Here is an 18,531-nt window from a genome sequence, read left to right on the forward strand (position 1 = left end):
GTTGGCTACTGAAGGGATAGAAAATGGGGAATACTTGTTTTAAAGCAAACAAGACAAATACATGTTTTAACGGGACCCAGACAATATTATATAGATGTCGCCACTGAAGTAAAGAACATTTACGTGGGATGGTGTGAGGGTCCTCGTTTGGCTGACGTTCGCCGATATGCTCGCCATGCTCAGAACCAAGTTGAGACGCGTAAGACAACCAAAAGGGACAAGTGTGAAAAGGAGCTGCATTTGGCAGCCATGACCATGTATTACGCAGTTGGTGTAAACAGAGGACGAGGCCGAAGTCGAAGACGTGGACGTGTGGGAGAGGAGGTCGAAATGGGCCACGCCAGAGCTATGATCCGAATATTTGTTTTTATTGTGGCCAGACTGGACACTGGAAGAAGGACTGTCCACAGCTAAAAAGTGATGAAATTGGGCAAAAGGCTGACTGAGGGTGGGAGGCAGGTTCTGGACGTCACGCGGCAGCGGAGCCTCCACTAATGGGTGATAGCACAAACACACTCACACATTTTTCCTGCTCTGTGTAGTGAAGCAACGCTTGCCGACTGTGATTCACGTAGTAAAGTTTTGCATGCTATTTCCGTCCTAGAGCAAAGATATTTCTCTCAGAATATAGGAACTTATGTTCATCAGTAGTGACGTCAGGGGAGTTTGATTGTCCTCCAAAGTTAAGTGGAAACCACGTTTACTGTATGTCTGCATCAGGCCAGGTTGTGAAGGAGAAAATGACAATGCCCATTGCGTGTTGTCACTCCCGATGAGCTCTCCTTCAAACACTCATTTTTGTTATCAGAGTTGTGTCCCATTAACCTGATGGGCTGTGATCTCATGTGTAAATTAGGCATTATTTTAACTTCTACACCAGAGGGTGTTAAGGTTATGTTACAGCCTGACAAAGTTTTCACAGCAGTGCAGTTTGATTCATCGGCACTTACATATGCTTATGAGTGGAAACTTCCCAGCTCTCCTTTTTCACAACAACTAGTGGAAGAAGCAAAAGCGTTAGTTTCACCCCTTTCTGATTTCATGCAACCTACTGATTTGCACTGCACATCACACATTTCTTTGGGGCCTGACAATGACTATGAGAAGAAGTGAAAAAATATGTGCGCCTACTTTATTGGCTGTGTCGCTCACTCCAGAGCACTTCGATTTTTTTAATGTTTGTGGTACTCGCCCTCACATTTCCTTGGCCAAACGTACACACTGGCAGTGACAAGGTGTGGGAGAGTTTGTTGCTACATGTCAGAAAGAAATGGAGTGGACTGTTTCACCTGCTGATCCAAATTTGATGTTTTCTGAACGATTGTCAGCATACAAAAAAACATTTTTGAGTACAATGCATTGTCAAAGAACTGTGGACTTAATTCCTACCACAGAATCACATTTTGAAGCATGTTTTTTATCTGAAACAGATTTGTCTTCGATACCCATGTTGGCTGAAGTGCCCAATGATCTTTGGGCTAAGAGCAAATATGATGTGGGGTTGATAAAAGGCTGTGAACCAGTAATTGTCACCCCTAAATCAGACTTTTGTCCATGTAAAAAACAATACCCTTTTAAGCCTGAAGCAATTAAAGGGATTAAACCTGTTTTTCAATCTTTTCAGAAAACAGGCGTTATTGTTCCTTTTGAAAATTCACCTGTGCTTACTCCATTGTTTCCTGTTAAAAAGATTAAAGATGCTGGCCAGCCAGATGAATGGCGTTTTGTACAGGACCTCCAAGCGGTGAATGCTGCAGTTCAGCCACATGCTCCTACTGTGCCCAACCCACACACTATTTTGTCTCAAATTACATCAGATGCACAGTTTTTCTCAGTGGTTGACTTGTCGCCAGTGCACCCTGATAGCCCATTTTGGTTTGCTTTTTAGTTTGAAGGGAGATCTTGGACTTTTACCTGGTTATGCCAGGGGTACTGTGAAAGTCCCACTATTTACAATGCTGCCCTCAAAGCTAGTCTGGATTAACTTCAATCAACCACAGGCTCTGCTCTTTTGCAGTATGTGGATGACATCCTTTTATGTAGTCCATCTAAACAACAGTGTGAAAAAGACCAAATGACTCAAATAACTTTCTTGCTTTCAAAATCTTTCCTCTAGTGACGCTGACTTAGAGAGGGATGAAGATAATCATGTTTAATTGTTCATGTTTTGATTGTTTATCATTGGACCCTTTATTACTATGATGCCTGCATTTTAAACTCACGTTGTGTGCAAATGCAGGCTGATGTTTTACAGATAAAGTTATTATTTTCCTTGTTTCTTTTGGGTTGATTAATATAATGGTATTATTATAATCAAAAGGGAGGAATGTAATGGAAAATAATTCTTATATGCATTGTATTGAGTGTTACTGTGTATAACCTGCAAATGACCGAGCTGCAAGGTACCACCCTGCCCTGTTTTCTTAAATTCCTCTTTACAATGGTGGGCTTGTTATAATGAGATAGCTGCACTTTAGGGGGGACAGGGTTAGGCTGGTATTTACGAGTGTGTCTGGGTAACCTCAACTGATGGTTGGGGAGGAAAGTTAGAAGAACAATCAATTATACCCAAAAACAGATGACGTGATGAGCGGGCAATATAACTGTGTGTTTTTGCTTCAGTGGTCAGAGCAACTCTGTATTCTGTATTGTGTTGTTCTCTCTTGCAAGATATTATTATTAAAGTCTCTTATCTCCTCACAAGAAAATAACTGACTCCCCAAATGCAAGTGTCAGGACAAATGATCAAACTTCTCCAAGCTTCAGTCTGCAGAGAAGTACAAGACAGGGTTGCTCACTTTCTCCCTCACTTTTTGCTAATTTCATCAAACCTTTAGCAGCTGCTATCAGACAAGATAGAAATACTAAAGACATCCAACCCCAAAATATTGAGCATAAAATAAGTCTTTATGCTGATGATGTATTACTTTTCCTTCAGAACTCACAGACGTCTCTCACTCACACGATCACACTCATAAATAAATTCTTAGCACTTTCTGACTACTCTATCAATTGGTCTAAGACCACAGTTCTGCCCATTAACTGTAGGGTCCAGAATATACCTGCGATCACTTTACAGTCAGGAAATATTAGATATTTAGGCATAAACATTTCCTCCAGGCTCTCAGAGCTAACAAAGCTAATTTATGTGCAATTATTAAAGACAGTAGAGGACAATCTCTCTCGTTGGAAGTCCTTACCTATATCACTTATGGGGAGAGTTACAACCATTAAAATGATGATACTACCAAAAGTTAACTATTTGTTCTCAATGATCCCCATAAAACCAACCTGCTACTTGGTTTAAGTCACTAGATTCATGCATCTCCAAATTTCTGTGGAAAAACAAACAGAAGACAGAAGACCAGAAGACCAAGGACAGTGGTGGATTAGATTTACCTAATTTTCAGCACTATTCCTTAGCCAATAGGTTACGGTATATATCAAAATGGTTTAAACCTAGCCCAATAGATGAACATGGATAAATATAGAACAAGCATTGTGTGATAATCTGGAAATCTCTGACCTGCCACTTATTAGTCAAAACGTAAAAAATCACAAATGTTTCAAAAGCATTAACATCAGCACCTCTCTGACAGCCTGGTGGGAATTTCTTAAAATAACAAAGTCTTCACTTGTCCCGTGTAAGCTTACACCCATCTGGAACAATCCTGACATCCTGCAAAACAAAAAAATGCTAAACTTTACTCTCTGGAAGATCAAAGGAATCAAACATCTGGAACATATAATCCAAAATGGACATTTTATTTCATTTGATGAGCTCATATCACAACATGAGATAGGCAGCAATAAATTCCTAGAATATCAACAACTTAAGTCTATAATAACAAAGAAATATATCCTCCACCAACCAGACTTACAACTCCCGATTAGGGTAGCAGAATTTCTAAGCATCTGCACCCCAAAACTACTATCAAAAATATATGAATTATTGTCTAAGATAGATGACACAATGTCTCTACCATCCTCAAAATGGGAGGCAGATTTATCCATCAGTTCTAGTCATAGCTTCTGGCCACAAATATGTTTGAACACCTTCAGAATGACTCAAAATCCTAATTTACAGCTCATACAATACAAAATTCTTCATAGAACACACTATACAGGACAAAGGATGTTCAGGATGGGTCTAACACACTCAAACATCTGCTCACATTGCACAGATAACACACCTGATGATTATGCACACGCTTTGTTTTTTTGTGCGCCTGTCCAGAAGTTCTGGCTTGAAGTCTGTGCGGACCTATCAACATGGCTAAAGTGTAGCATTCCTGCATGCCCCACACTGTGCATACTGGGTGACTTAGACAACATCAACGTGGAATTTAGCTTAGCACACATGATCCTCACAGTGTTATGTATAGCAAAGAAAACTATTCTCATGAACTGGAAAGCGAAGAACAATCTGTGTATTAACCAGTTTAGAAATTTTCTTTTAGATTATATTAGCATGGAAACAATGTCTGCCTCCTCAAAACATCAATTGGCTGAATTTAATTCTCTCTGGTCTCCTCTGATTAGCTTGATGACATAGTGTTGGTGGTGGGTTGCTGTCCCGTCGCTCTGGGCGGTTGGGTGTGTGCTGGGGGGGGCTGTGTGGCTTCGGGCGTCTGGTGGTCTCTCGGGTCGTGGGGACCGGGTTGGTCATTGCTGGGGGGGACTGTGTGTCGGGCTTGGAGGGCAGTTTTGGGGGCTTGCGGGTGGGGCTGTCTTGCGGTGTGGGGCGGGGTCCCTTAGGGGCCTTGGGGTGGTGGCTGCTGGCTCTGTACCGGGTGACCGGGCCGCTCTGGCGTGGGTGGTGGAGCTGGGCCTGGACCTGGTGGCTTGCCGCTGCCTTGCGCCCGGGGCGGGGCCCTGCCTGTGCCTGGGGGGTCTGGGTTGCCCTGGACATGCCACAATATGCGTGGGTTGGTGCAGGTCCTGGTGCCGGCCTTGTTGCTCTGGGAACTCCAAGGTGTCCGCAGGTGGTTATTTTCTTTAGGGTGTTGGGGCGTGCGGTGAGGGGGAGGGGGTCTGTGTGGGGGTGTGCTTTTCCCCTGTTGGGGGGGGCCTGGGGGGGCCTGGGTGATGGTGGGTCTCGCTGCTGCGACTGGTGTGACCGGGTGATTTGTTTGTTTGTTTGTTTGATTTTTGTTGTTGTTTGTTTGTTTTTGTAGAGGTCCTCCGGGGTGGGGTTGGGTTGAGTGGGGTGGGGCGGGATGGGTTCCTTCTGGGGGTACAGTAGCTCCCGGAATATGGTGACTGCAGGCCCCGAGCCTGGTGGACATCAGGCCCTCCTGCCCTGTGTTGGGTCCCAGGTAGCGGGGATGCCTATTGCAGCCAGTCTCTGGCTGCCCTCTCCGGGGTGGGAGGGACCAGGAGGATGAATTAATTATTCTGCTAGTTTATATATTGTAAACATAAACAATAAACATTTATAAAACTTCCCTTGGCAAAGCAAATCTGTTTGGCATAAATGTATTCAGACTACAATTCGGCTGACATAATGCACAATTCCAGATTTTGATATAAAATGAATTCCTTCACTCAAACCAAGTTAAAACTGCTTTTTCCTTCATATTTATCCATGTCTAAATAGCTTTAAACAAAAAAGAACGTTGTACTTTGCAGGATAGGAAAGAACAACACTAAACCTTTAGGAATCCGAGAATAAGCTTATTTTCACGAGTTCTACACAATTTCGGATTTTGATATAAAATGAATTCCTTCACTCAAACCAAGTTAAAACTGCTTTGTCCTTCATATTTATCCATGTCTAAATAGCTTTAAACAAAAACGAACGTAGTACGTTTCAGGATAGGAAACAACAACACTAAATTTTTTCAGGAATCCAAGAATAAGCTTCTTTTCACGAGTTCTACACAATTCCGGATTTTGATATAAAATGAATTCCTTCACTCAAACCAAGTTAAAACTGCTTTGTCCTTCATATTTTTGCATGTCTAAATAGGTTTTAGGCATAAAATTCTTCATATTACCCTGTATGTGAAAGAAGCATACTTGTGATGGAGCAATACACTCCTTTTGGGTAACCTAAACTGATGGTTGGGGAGGAAAGTTAGAAGAACAATCAACTATCAACCAAAGACAGATGACGTGATGAGCGGGCAATATAACTGTGTGTTTTTGCTTCAGTGGTCAGAGCAACTCTGTATTCTGTACTGTGTTGTTCTCTCTTTCAAGATATTATTATTAAAGCCTCTTATCTCCTCAGAAGAAAATAACTGACTCTGTGCGTTACTAAATTTCCACCACAATTTTGGCGTCACGAACAGGATCCCTCGACTGGTGTCTCTGGACTGGATCGCAGTGCATGGCCAGCCTGGACTGAAGTAGCTGTTCCAGCCTCATACCTCCAAGGCCTTTTCTGAGAGAGAGGACTGGCAGGTCCTTTTCTTGAATACCAGCGCTGGGATCATTTTTGAAATATGATAGTCTGAGACGATAGGACTGCTGTTTAGTTTTTATTTGAATAAAAGAGTGTTTCCCGGTTGTGTCATTAGTGAGACAGAGATTTCATGGGTAAGTGAAACTTTTGAAGCAGTCCGAAGAAGTGTGAAGTACTCAGAAGAAGTGTGAGTACAGATTAAGGTCCTCATTGGAGACGTCCTTTGAGTGAAGGAATATATTTCCCCATTCCAAGTCTGAGAATGGGAAACAGTAGGTCTCAGACTTTTGACCCTACCGGGGGACCTAAGCATGATGAAATGAAAAAGACATATGGTCCAGAGGTTTTCCACCTGAAGGTTCTTTTAGTATGTTAGAAATAAGAAAATTAGAAGAAAAGTTTTGCAAATATGAGAAAGAGATGAAGCAAAAAAAAAGAAAATTGAGTTTAAATAAGAAGTAAGAAAGGTATAGAATTTTGGAAAAAATAAAGTGTATTAAGAGAAAGAAAGGAAAATGTTAAACAAATGCCATGACGGAATGATGATAATAATTTAGTATTAGCTGTGCCGGATCCAGACCTGGACTCCTGCCCTGCAACAACAACAGCCAGCCCTGCCACAAGCCTCTGGCTCTCGGGAAGAAGGGACTTCTTCCATCCTCCCTCGGGAAGAAATTCCATCATTCTCACAACATCAGTTACATAGGTCTGATGATGAGGAAAAGGAAGACGTTTGGTTCTCCAGCGTACCTGCCCAAGAACTTTTAACGCAAGTGACAAAAATCCTTTACCCACAATCTGGACTTCAGAGATCTAAACGTGAGAAAAAACAAAACCAGATTCAAACCATGCCTATGGTTAAAGTTGCAGTTCCCACTGGACCATTACTGGTTTATCGACCCTGGACTGAGACTGACATCATGGAAGCATAACAATGCTTACCAGATCCAGAGATTTCTGGACCCCATTTTGCTGACGAGTTGCGAGATTTCTGCGCACAATCTGCCCGACTGGGGTTGAATTGCGTCGCATATTGGCAAAAAAGTTCAAACCGACCGACCTCTGCAAAATAGAGGCCAGTATGCTACAACTGGATTTGCGACCTACCAACAGTGAACGAGGACATAATGATAACGCTCAATATGAAGCAGCCATCCAAAGACTGTGTCAAGCCATCACCACTATATTTCCAACCAAAATCAATATGTCCCACATTTACACCTGCAAACAGAAACCCGGTGAAGGGACTGATGATTTTGTACACCGCATCCTTGAGGAAGTCAGCAAGCACAGCGGTCATCAGAGACCAAGGGATTTGGGTAATGAATCAGGACCATGGGAGAGTATTGCATGCAATGCAATAATTAAAGGCCTCATGCCAGATGTCGCCACTGAAGTAAAGAACATTGGGATGGTGTGAGGGTCCTCGTTTGGCTGACGTTCGCGATATGTTTGCCATGCTCATAACCAAGTTGAGACGCGTAAGACAACCAAAAGGGACAAGTGTGAAAAGGAGCTGCATTTGGCAGCCATGACCATGTATTACGCAGTTGGTGTAAAAAGAGGACGAGGCCGAAGTTGAAGACGTGGACGTGTGGGAGAGGAGGTCGAAATGGGCCACGCCAGAGCTATGATCCGAATATTTGTTTTTACTGTGGCCAGACTGGACACTGGAAGAAGGACTGTCCACAGCTGAAGAGTGATGAAACGCTTGCTGACTGTGATTCACGTAGTAAAGTTTTGCATGCTATTTCCGTCCTAGAGCAAAGATATTTCTTTCAGAATATAGGAACTTATGTTCATCAGTAGTGACGCCAGGGGAGTTTGATTGTCCTCCAAAGTTAAGTGGAAACCACGTTTACTGTATGTCTGCCTCAGGCCAGGTTGTGAAGGAGAAAATGACAATGCCCATTGCGTGTTGTCACTCCCGATGAGCTCTCCTTCAAACACTCATTTTTGTTATCAGAGTTGTGTCCCATTAACCTGATGGGCTGTGATCTCATGTGTAAATTAGGCATTATTTTAACTTCTACACCAGAGGGTGTTAAGGTTATGTTACAGCCTGACAAAGTTTTCACAGCAGTGCAGTTTGATTCATCGGCACTTACATATGCTTATGAGTGGAAACTTCCCAGCTCTCCTTTTTCACAACAACTAGTGGAAGAAGCAAAAGCGTTAGTTTCACCCCTTTCTGATTTCATGCAACCTACTGATTTGCACTGCACATCACACATTTCTTCGGGGCCTGACAATGACTATGAGAAGAAGTGAAAAAATATGTGCGCCTACTTTATTGGCTGTGTCGCTCAGCCAATAAAGTAGGCTGAGCGACACAGCGTCTCAAGATACTCACCTCCCCGAAGGTCAACAGCCGAAGAGGACGGCATCTGAGCCTCTGATTCCCCAGTGGTATCAGAGAAGAGGGGAAGGGTTAGGTCCCTTTCAGACAGTTCTTCAGTGGAAGAACCTAGAGTCTTCCCCTCCGACTCACGAAATGAGGTCTCCTTTTTAACTTCAGCTCTGCGATCAACCCCCAGGGACTCAAAGTTAAATGCAACATTGCGTCAGAGGCCAACACCGAGAGTCCGAAAAGGAAATATAGATCACCCTACTCACTTTTCACCTAAAGAAATGAAGGAAGAGCTAGTTTCCCAAGAAATAACCTGTGTGTAATTTGTTTTGATAACTTAGAAAAACGAAAATGACATACCTACTTTCCTTTATGCTTTTAATGGTTCTCACCTTCTCAACACTAAATGTGAGAAGTGTGAAATCAAAGACAAGAGCCCAGAGTATTTTATCCTTCTTAGACTCCATTAAATCAGATGTGTTTTTAATACAAGAATGTGGACTACCTTTTTTAAAAAACCATAGACAATGGGAGGAAATGTGGCCCCATTTATCGATATGGAGTGGCTCAAAACAAAATAAAAATGATGGTGTGGCCATTCTAATTAAAAATCCGCATGTTCTGGTGAAAGGTAGCACAGTGGTGAGAGACGGACGGGCACTTTTAGCACACTTGAATTTTATGGGGCAAGACTTTAACCTCTTAAATATTTATGGTTTCAATGGAAAAAATGAAAGGTATGACCTTTTAGAAGATATACAGCTTTACATGCTAGGGCAAGTACCTTTAGTTGTAGGAGGGGATTTTAACTGTATCTTGAGCAGGAAAGATAGAAAAAGAGCAGGGGTAGATTTTAAAGTGGATAAGACTTCGATTTTACTTCAGGGCATATGCAGGGATTTTAAGCTTACTGACTGTTTTAAAACCATGCATCCCAGAGAGGAGGGCTTCACCTGGTTTAGTCATGATGGCACCAGAGCCTCTCGCATTGATTATTTCTTTACTAGAGATTGCCCACCCACTGATGTTAGATTAACCCCTGTTTTCTTTTCAGACCACCTTATGCTCTCCTGCACCCTTTCACCCCCTTCTGGTGTGACGGTAGGAAGTGGTCTGTGGAAACTCAACTGTTCCCTGTTGGAGGATGAAATCATAGTCAGTCAGTACAGGGAATGTTATAAAGAGTGGCAGACCCTTCAAGACCTCTACGAAACACATGCACAATGGTGGGAAATGGTGAAGGAAACGACCCAGACTTTTTTTAAACAGCAAGGTAAACGTAAAAAAAGGAAAGAGAATAGATGTATGATGGGACTACATAAACGCTTACAGCGCTACTTTAAACTAAATCAGTGTGGCATAGACTTTAAAGAAGAAATCAAAGATGTCAAAAAGGAAATGTCAGTTTTAGCAGAAATAAAGAGTAAAGGAATTTTTGTAAGAAGCAGGGAGCAGGAAATTGAGGAAGGTGAAAAAGAAAGAAAGTTATAAATAAAAAGGAATGTAATCAAAATCTAAAAAGAGAAGATGGGTTTTTAACAAAATCCACACAAGAGATGATTGAAACTGTACATACCTTTTATAGTAACATGTACAAAGAGAAACCAGTGCACTTGGAAACATCGGCAGAAATCTTAAAATTCGTTGACAAAACCGTAAAAGAGAATGCACACTTGACACAGAATTTTACTGCTTTAGAGTTAAAAAAATGCCTAACAGGTTTTAAGAGAAGTCGAGCTCCGGGTTTAGACGGGCTTCCTGCAGAATTCTATCTGACCTATTGGGACCTTTTATCATCAGACATTTTAGATGTTTTTAAAGATTTTGAAAAACTCGACCGACTGCCTGACAGTTTTAGAGTGGGAATAGTGACTCTACTTTATAAAAAAAATGATAAGACTGACCTAAAGAATTGGAGGCCAATCACACTTTTAAACTTTGACTGTAAACTTTTTAGCAAGGTTTTAACGACACGGATGTCCTCTGTTTTAGAGGAGGTAATTCACCCAGACCAAGCTTGTGCCATCTCAGGGAGACAACTCACCGACAGCCTCGTACTGATTCGAGACATCATTGATTACGCTAGAGACAGAAACACCCGGCTTGTCATCTTAAATTTAGACTTTGAAAAAGCATTTGATCGGGTCTCGCATCAATATCTCTTTCAGGTGTTGCAGCCATCGAAAAGGGCCCGATTGTTCCTACTTGGTGAGCTTTGCTTGGTTGAGACGCTTGCCCCCCCCCCCTGCTCCTCGGCTGACCAAGTAGAAACAATCTATTCGATGGCTGCCTTGTCTTTTACTCTGTGAAAAAGACAAGGCAGCCACAAACACCACGGGAACACCGTATTGAGGCTTTGTTCTGACCACTCATTCGGTGTCGCGTTTCTTTCAAGCAATTCTCCCGGTTAGCCCGCACTCGGCTCGCTCCCAGAGCCGTGTTAAAGTCCACTTCGCATTCACTCTCTTTTCTCAGCAGATTAAAAGAAAGTTTCATCTTGGGCTCCCTGAAACTTCCATCCTGCACCGCTGTTTGCTTTTTCACAAGAGCAGAGGAGAGCGCACCGTTCCCAGCGGCACTGCAGTACCGGGTCGAGGCTTGGAGTGAACGGAGCAAGCTTCTTTTTCAACTCCTATTCTTAAAAATCCATTTAATATGTTGTCCTCGTATAGAGGACATATTAAACTGATAAGAACAGATACTACACTTGATCTTAGCCAAAAGGCCGAGAAGCGATAACTGTCCACTGTTTCAGGTCCGAGGGCCCTTGCTGGCACAATGCGCACTTGTAGCAGTGTTCTTTTTATGGCCATAGGTGGCCAGAGTGTCACGTTGCACCTCCGCCCACCCGCTGCACTGAGCACTCTTCAGCCCTTTTAAATGGTATAACTTTGCACTCCCGCATGCTCCAGCAAGCACCATTCAAGCAACAACTTTGCACTCCAGCTTCGAACATCGGCACAATCGCAACAAGTAAGGCGACTCTACTCAGAGAAGTCACTCTGCACAGTAACAAGATTTCTTTTGCACAGACAGAAAGGGCTTCACCCGCAAAGGTAAAGCCTGCCAAAAATAGAAACAACTCATTAGTGCTGCTCTCCACGAAAGTCTTTAGTAAAAGGCGAAAGACTTGTATGTTATGAAGAGAAACCAGAGTACGATTATCCGTCACTGTGGGAGCAGGGCATCAGGCTAGTTGCCATAGCCACCTTCCCCATGGTGAGCGTTGCTTGGTTGAAACGCTTGCCCCTGTGCAATCGACAAGGCAGCAACAAAAACACCACGGGAACACCGTATTGAGGCTTTGTTCTGACCGCTCATTCGGTGTCGCGTTTCTTTCAAGCAATTCTCCTGGTTAGCCCACACTCGGCTCGCTCCCAGAGCCGTGTTAAAGTCTACTTCGCATTCACTCTCTTTTCTCAGCAGACTCTTGGGATTTTATCTATAAAATGAATTCCTTCACTCAAACTATGTTAAAACTGCTTTGTCCTTCATATTTACCATGTCTAGAAAGATTTAAACAAAAAAAAAACAACGTTGTACTTGGCAGTAAAAGAAAGAGCAAATCTAAAGTTTCAGGAATCCGAGACTAAGCTTACTTTCATGAGTTCTTCACGATTTCGGATTTTGCTATAAAATGAATTCCTTCACTCAAACTAAATTAAAACTGCTAAACCGCTAATCTGTTACATGTAAGGCAGATGTCAAATTCACCGAAATAGGATCTAAGGGTATTCGGCCAATCGAGCTGTAGCAGCTTTGGTAAAAGAGTATAAGTTGAAGAGTTTGTGAATAAAGGTGTGCGCACACATAGTGAGCTGTAGGAAAATAGGCAGGGAGCAATGCCGGCTGGGGTATATGTTCTTGTATGTTGTCTGACTGTTTGATTTGAATGTGTTGTGTAAGTGTCCTGTTGAATGTTACATGTTTGGGCTTTGACACTTCACTGTGGTTGTTAACTGTGTGGTGTGTCCTGAAATGTTATATGTTTGGGCTGTGTGACATGCTTAATGCTTGTCAGTAGCTACCCACTTATTCATATATAGCAACTGACAACATAAGAAGTCTGGACATACTTTGATAGTAGTTGTAGAAGTATCCTTATTAATAATAGATAAACTAATTCATAGTGATAGAACAGTAGATGAACAGGTGCCTGCACATGTCTCACGAAAATAAAATGGGTGTATGATTGCTGACGGCAGAGCAATACTGCCAAACTTATGAGTTCTTGTGGCAAACTTGATTCAGTGTCTTGACGTGTATACGCTGTTTCGCTGACTTGATTGTCACAAGAAACAAAGTGTGTTTGATAAGATCCGACCATTTTATTACGGGAGGATCAGTATGTATGGATTCTGAAGTGACTGATAAACCCATTCGTATCGTAAGCATAATCTAATACGTGAGACAACGCCCTGGCACACAATCAAAAAAAAAAAGAGAGAGCGGTTTTGTGTCCCCACAGTCCATAATGTAGAAAAGAGAGAAAAAAGCCTTTCTGATTTGGTGTGTGTGCTCATAGTGCAGAGTGTAGAGAAAAGAAAGCCGTTTTGGTGTCACGGGTGTTGTCACATTTCTAAATTGTGAAAGGAAATTATTTTAGAGGAAGCACTAGAGTTTAGATCCCACATTTGTTGATAGGCATTCATTTATTTCTTCACTTCTGATAAAAATGATAAGACTGACCTAAAGAATTGGAGGCCCATCACACTTTTAAACTTTGACTGTAAACTTTTTAGCAAGGTTTTAACGACACGGATGTCCTCTGTTTTAGAGGAGGTAATTCACCCAGACCAGGCTTGTGCCATCTCAGAGAGACAACTCACCGACAGCCTCGTACTGATTCGAGACATCATTGATTACGCTAGAGACAGAAACACCCGGCTTGTCATCTTAAATTTAGACTTTGAAAAAGCTTTTGATCGGGTCTCGCATCAATATCTCTTTCAGGTGTTGCAGCCATCGAATAGGGCCCGATTGTTCCTACTTGGTGAGATTTGCTTGGTTGAGACGCTTGCTCCCCCCCCTTGCTCCTCGGCTGACCAAGTAGGAACAATCGGGCCCTATTCGATGGCTGCCTTGTCTTTTACTCTGTGCAAAAGACAAGGCAGCCACAAACACCACGGGAACACCGTATTGAGGCTTTGTTCTGACCACTCATTCGGTGTCGCGTTTCTTTCAAGCAATTCTCCCGGTTAGCCCACACTCGGCTCGCTCCCAGAGCTGTGTTAAAGTCTACTTCGCATTCACTCTCTTTTCTCAGCAGATTAAAAGAAAGTTTCATCTTGGGCTCCCTGAAACTTCCATCCTGCACCGCTGTTTGCTTTTTCACAAGAGCAGAGAAGAGCGCACCGTTCCCAGCGGCACTGCAGTACCGGGTCGATGCTTGGAGTGAACGGAGCAAGCTTCTTTTTCAACTCCTATTCTAAAAAATCCATTTAATATGTAGTCCTCGTATAGAGGACATATTAAACTGATAAGAACAGATACTACACTTGATCTTAGCCAAAAGGCCGAGAAGCGATAACTGTCCACTGTTTCAGGTCCGAGGGCCCTTGCTGGCACAATGCGCACTTGTAGCAGTGTTCTTTTTATGGCCATAGGTGGCCAGAGTGTCACGTTGCACCTCCGCCCACCCGCTGCACTGAGCACTCTTCAGCCCTTTTAAATGGTATAACTTTGCACTCCCGCATGCTCCAGCAAGCACCATTCAAGCAACAACTTTAAACTCCAGCTTCGAACATCGGCACAATCGCAACAAGTAAGGCGACTCTACTCAGAGAAGTCACTCTGCACAGTAACAAGATTTCTTTTGCACAGACAGAAAGGGCTTCACCCGCAAAGGTAAAGCCTGCCAAAAATAGAAACAACTCATTAGTGCTGCTCTCCACGAAAGTCTTTAGTAAAAGGCGAAAGACTTGTATGTTATGAAGAGAAACCAGAGTACGATTATCCGTCACTGCGGGAGCAGGGCATCAGGCTAGTTGCCATAGCCACCTTCCCCATGGTGATCGTTGCTTGGTTGAAACGCTTGCCCCTGTGCAATCGACAAGGCAGCAACAAAAACACCACGGGAACACCGTATTGAGGCTTTGTTCTGACCGCTCATTCGGTGTCGCGTTTCTTTCAAGCAATTCTCCCGGTCAGCCCACACTCGGCTCGCTCCCAGAGCCGTGTTAAAGTCTACTTCGCATTCACTCTCTTTTCTCAGCAGACTCTTGGGATTTTATCTATAAAATGAATTCCTTCACTCAAACTATGTTAAAAATGCTTTGTCCTTCATATTTACCATGTCTAGAAAGATTTAAACAAAAAAAAACAACGTTGTACTTTGCAGTAAAAGAAAGAGCAAATCTAAAGTTTCAGGAATCCGAGAATAAGCTTACTTTCATGAGTTCTTCACGATTTCGGATTTTGCTATAAAATGAATTCCTTCACTCAAACTAAATTAAAACTGCTAAACCGCTAATCTGTTACATGTAAGGCAGATGTCAAATTCACCGAAATAGGATCTAAGGGTATTCGGCCAATCGAGCTGTAGCAGCTTTGGTAAAAGAGTATAAGTTGAAGAGTTTGTGAATAAAGGTGTGCGCACACATAGTGAGCTGTAGGAAAATAGGCAGGGAGCAATGCCGGCTGGGGTATATGTTCTTGTATGTTGTCTGACTGTTTGATTTGAATGTGTTGTGTAAGTGTACTGTTGAATGTTACATGTTTGGGCTTTGACACTTCACTGTGGTTGTTAACTGTGTGGTGTGTCCTGAAATGTTATATGTTTGGGCTGTGTGACATGCTTAATGCTTGTCAGTAGCTACCCACTTATTCATATATAGCAACTGACAACATAAGAAGTCTGGACATACTTTGATAGTAGTTGTAGAAGTATCCTTATTAATAATAGATAAACTAATTCATAGTGATAGAACAGTAGATGAACAGGTGCCTGCACATGTCTCACGAAAATAAAATGGGTGTATGATTGCTGACGGCAGAGCAATACTGCCAAACTTATGAGTTCTTGTGGCAAACTTGATTCAGTGTCTTGACGTGTATACGCTGTTTCGCTGACTTGATTGTCACAAGAAACAAAGTGTGTTTGATAAGATCCGACCATTTTATTACGGGAGGATCAGTATGTATGGATTCTGATGTGACTGATAAACCCATTCGTATCGTAAACATAATCTAATACGTGAGACAACGCCCTGGCACACAATCAAAAAAAAAAAGAGAGAGCGGTTTTGTGTCCCCACAGTCCATAATGTAGAAAAGAGAGAAAAAAGCCTTTCTGATTTGGTGTGTGTGCTCACAGTGCAGAGTGTAGAGAAAAGAGAGAAAAGAAAGCCGTTTTGGTGTCACGGGTGTTGTGACTTACACACACACATTTCTGAATTGAGAAAGGAAATTATTTTAGAGGAAGCACTAGAGTTTAGATCCCACATTTGTTGATAGGCATTCATTTATTTCTTCACTTCTGATGAAGTTTCAACAATAAACAACAAACTTTGTATTATGAGAAAGAACCAGACTCATTCTTCAGGAATCCGAAAATAAGCTCTATTTTACGAGTTATGCACGAATTCGGATTCTCCTATAAAACGAATTCCTTAACTCTAACCAAGTTAAGACTGCTTTGTCCTTCATATTTATTCATGTCTAATCAAGTTTCAACGATAAACAACGTTGTACTTTGTACTTCTTCAGCAATAAGCATCTCTCGACATATGACGAAATACAGATTTTGCTATAAAATGAATTCCTTCTATCAGCCTGACTTAAAACTGTTTGTCCTCCTTATTTATCCACTTCAAATCAAGTTTCAACAATTAAAAAAATGTTGTAGTTTGAGAAAAAACAACTTAATCTTAAGCAATCAGTAGGGTAAGAAAGGGTAAGAAAAGGTGCAAATGCCAACCATACATCACTAAAAGGTGGAGCGGAAGTATTCGGCTGCAAGTAGGTGCGAATGTCTGACAATGTATGATCAAAAGAGGGAGCGGAGGTTTTCGACTGCAAGGTCTGAATGTCCAACCATAATTTGTAAAAACCGGGGAAGAAAAGGCTCGAAAGCCCGACTATACACCATCAAAAGCGGGAGCGGAGGTGTTCGGCTGCAAGTAGGTGTGAATGTTCGACCATAATTTGTAAAAAGCGGGTAAGAAAAGGTTCGAATGCCCGACTATATATTAACCAAAGCAGGAGGAGAGGTCTTCGGATAAGAGTGGGTGAGAATTTACAACCATAATCTATAAAATGCGGTGAAAAAAAAGGTGTGAATACCCCATAGAACACTAAAAGGTAGAGCGGAAGTGTTCGGCTGCAAGAAGGTGTGAATGTCTGACCATAGTTTGTAAAAAGCGGGTAAGAAAAGGTTTGAATGCCCGAACATACACCATCAAAGGAGGGAGCGGAGGTGTTCCGCTGTAAGAAGGTGTGAATGTCCGACCATAGTTGGCAAAAAGCAGGTAAGAAAAGGTTAAAATACCCGATTGTACACAATCAATAGCGGGAGCAGAGTTGTTCCGCTACTAAAAGGTGTGAAAGTCCGACCATGGTTTGTAAAAAGCGGGTAAGAAAAGGTGCGAATGCCCGACAATGTATGATTGTCTGGGCATTCAAATCTGGGAAGAAAAGGCTCGAAAGCCCGACTATACACCATCAACAGCTGGAGCGGAGGTGTTCAGCTGCAAGAAGGTCTGAATGTCCATCAATAATTGCTAGAAAACATGGAAGAGAATTTTCGAATATCAAACCGCACATGATCATAAGCGGGAGAGGAGGTGTTCAAATGCAAGAAGGTGTGAATGTCCACCCATAATTACTGCAAAATGGGTAAGAAAAGGTACGAATGCCCAACCATACATGATCCTAACAGGGAGCGGAGGTGTTTGGCTGCGACAAGGTGTGTATGTCCACCCATAATTAATGAAAAGCGGGCAACAAGTAGGTTTGAATACCCATCATCAAAAGCAGGAGTGGATGTGTTCGGCTACAAGAAGGTTTGAATGTCTGACCATAGTTTGTAAAAAGCGGGTAAGAAAAGGTTTGAATGCCCGAACATACACCATCAAAGGAGGGAGCGGAGGTGTTCCGCTGTAAGAAGGTGTGAATGTCCAACCATAATTGGCAAAAAGCAGGTAAGAAAAGGTTAAAATACCCTATTGTACACAATCAATAGCGGGAGCAGAGTTGTTCCGCTACTAAAAGGTGTGAAAGTCCGACCATGAATTGTAAAAAGCGGGTAAGAAAAGGTGCGAATGCCCGACAATGTATGATCAAAAGAGGGAGTGGAGGTTTTCGGCTGAAAGAAGGTCTGAATGTCCATCCATAATTTGTAAAAATCTGGGAAGAAAAGGCTCGAAAGCCCGACTATACACCATCAACAAATAGAGCGGAGGTGTTCAGCTGCAAGAAGGTCTGAATGTCCATCAATAATTGCTAGAAAACATGGAAGAGAATTTTCGAATATCAAACCGCACATGATCATAAGCGGGAGAGGAGGTGTTAAAATGCAAAAAGGTGTGAATGTCCACCCATAATTACTGCAAAATGGGTAAGAAAAGGTACGAATGCCCAACCATACATCATCAAAAGCAGGAGTGGATGTGTTTGGCTACAAGAAGGTTTTAATGTCCGACCATAGTTTGTAAAAAGCGGGTAAGAAAAGGTTCGAATGCCCGAACATACACCATCAAAAGAGGGAGCGGAGGTGTTCCACTGTAAGAAGGTGTGAATGTCTGACCATAGTTGGTAAAAAGCGGGTAAGAAA

The 18,531-nt window shown here is 42.4% G+C and overlaps 4 non-coding genes across 4 annotated transcripts; all 4 read right to left on the reverse strand.

Moving 5' to 3' along the window:
* Positions 1-11,312: 11,312 nt before the first annotated feature.
* LOC140276074 (U2 spliceosomal RNA) lies at positions 11,313-11,496 on the reverse strand. The gene has a single exon (XR_011908762.1). It is a non-coding gene; the product is annotated as a U2 spliceosomal RNA (small nuclear RNA).
* Positions 11,497-11,804: 308 nt separating this feature from the next.
* LOC140275711 (U5 spliceosomal RNA) lies at positions 11,805-11,918 on the reverse strand. Its single transcript, XR_011908432.1, has one exon. It is a non-coding gene; the product is annotated as a U5 spliceosomal RNA (small nuclear RNA).
* A 2,185-nt stretch (positions 11,919-14,103) lies between these two features.
* LOC140276010 (U2 spliceosomal RNA) lies at positions 14,104-14,287 on the reverse strand. The gene has a single exon (XR_011908703.1). It is a non-coding gene; the product is annotated as a U2 spliceosomal RNA (small nuclear RNA).
* A 308-nt stretch (positions 14,288-14,595) lies between these two features.
* LOC140275712 (U5 spliceosomal RNA) lies at positions 14,596-14,709 on the reverse strand. The gene has a single exon (XR_011908433.1). It is a non-coding gene; the product is annotated as a U5 spliceosomal RNA (small nuclear RNA).
* Positions 14,710-18,531: the final 3,822 nt, after the last annotated feature.

This window comes from Leuresthes tenuis, unplaced genomic scaffold, assembly GCF_036924035.1.
Source record: "Leuresthes tenuis unplaced genomic scaffold, fLeuTen1.0.hap1 SCAF_18, whole genome shotgun sequence".
NCBI classification, from domain to species: domain Eukaryota; kingdom Metazoa; phylum Chordata; class Actinopteri; order Atheriniformes; family Atherinopsidae; genus Leuresthes; species Leuresthes tenuis.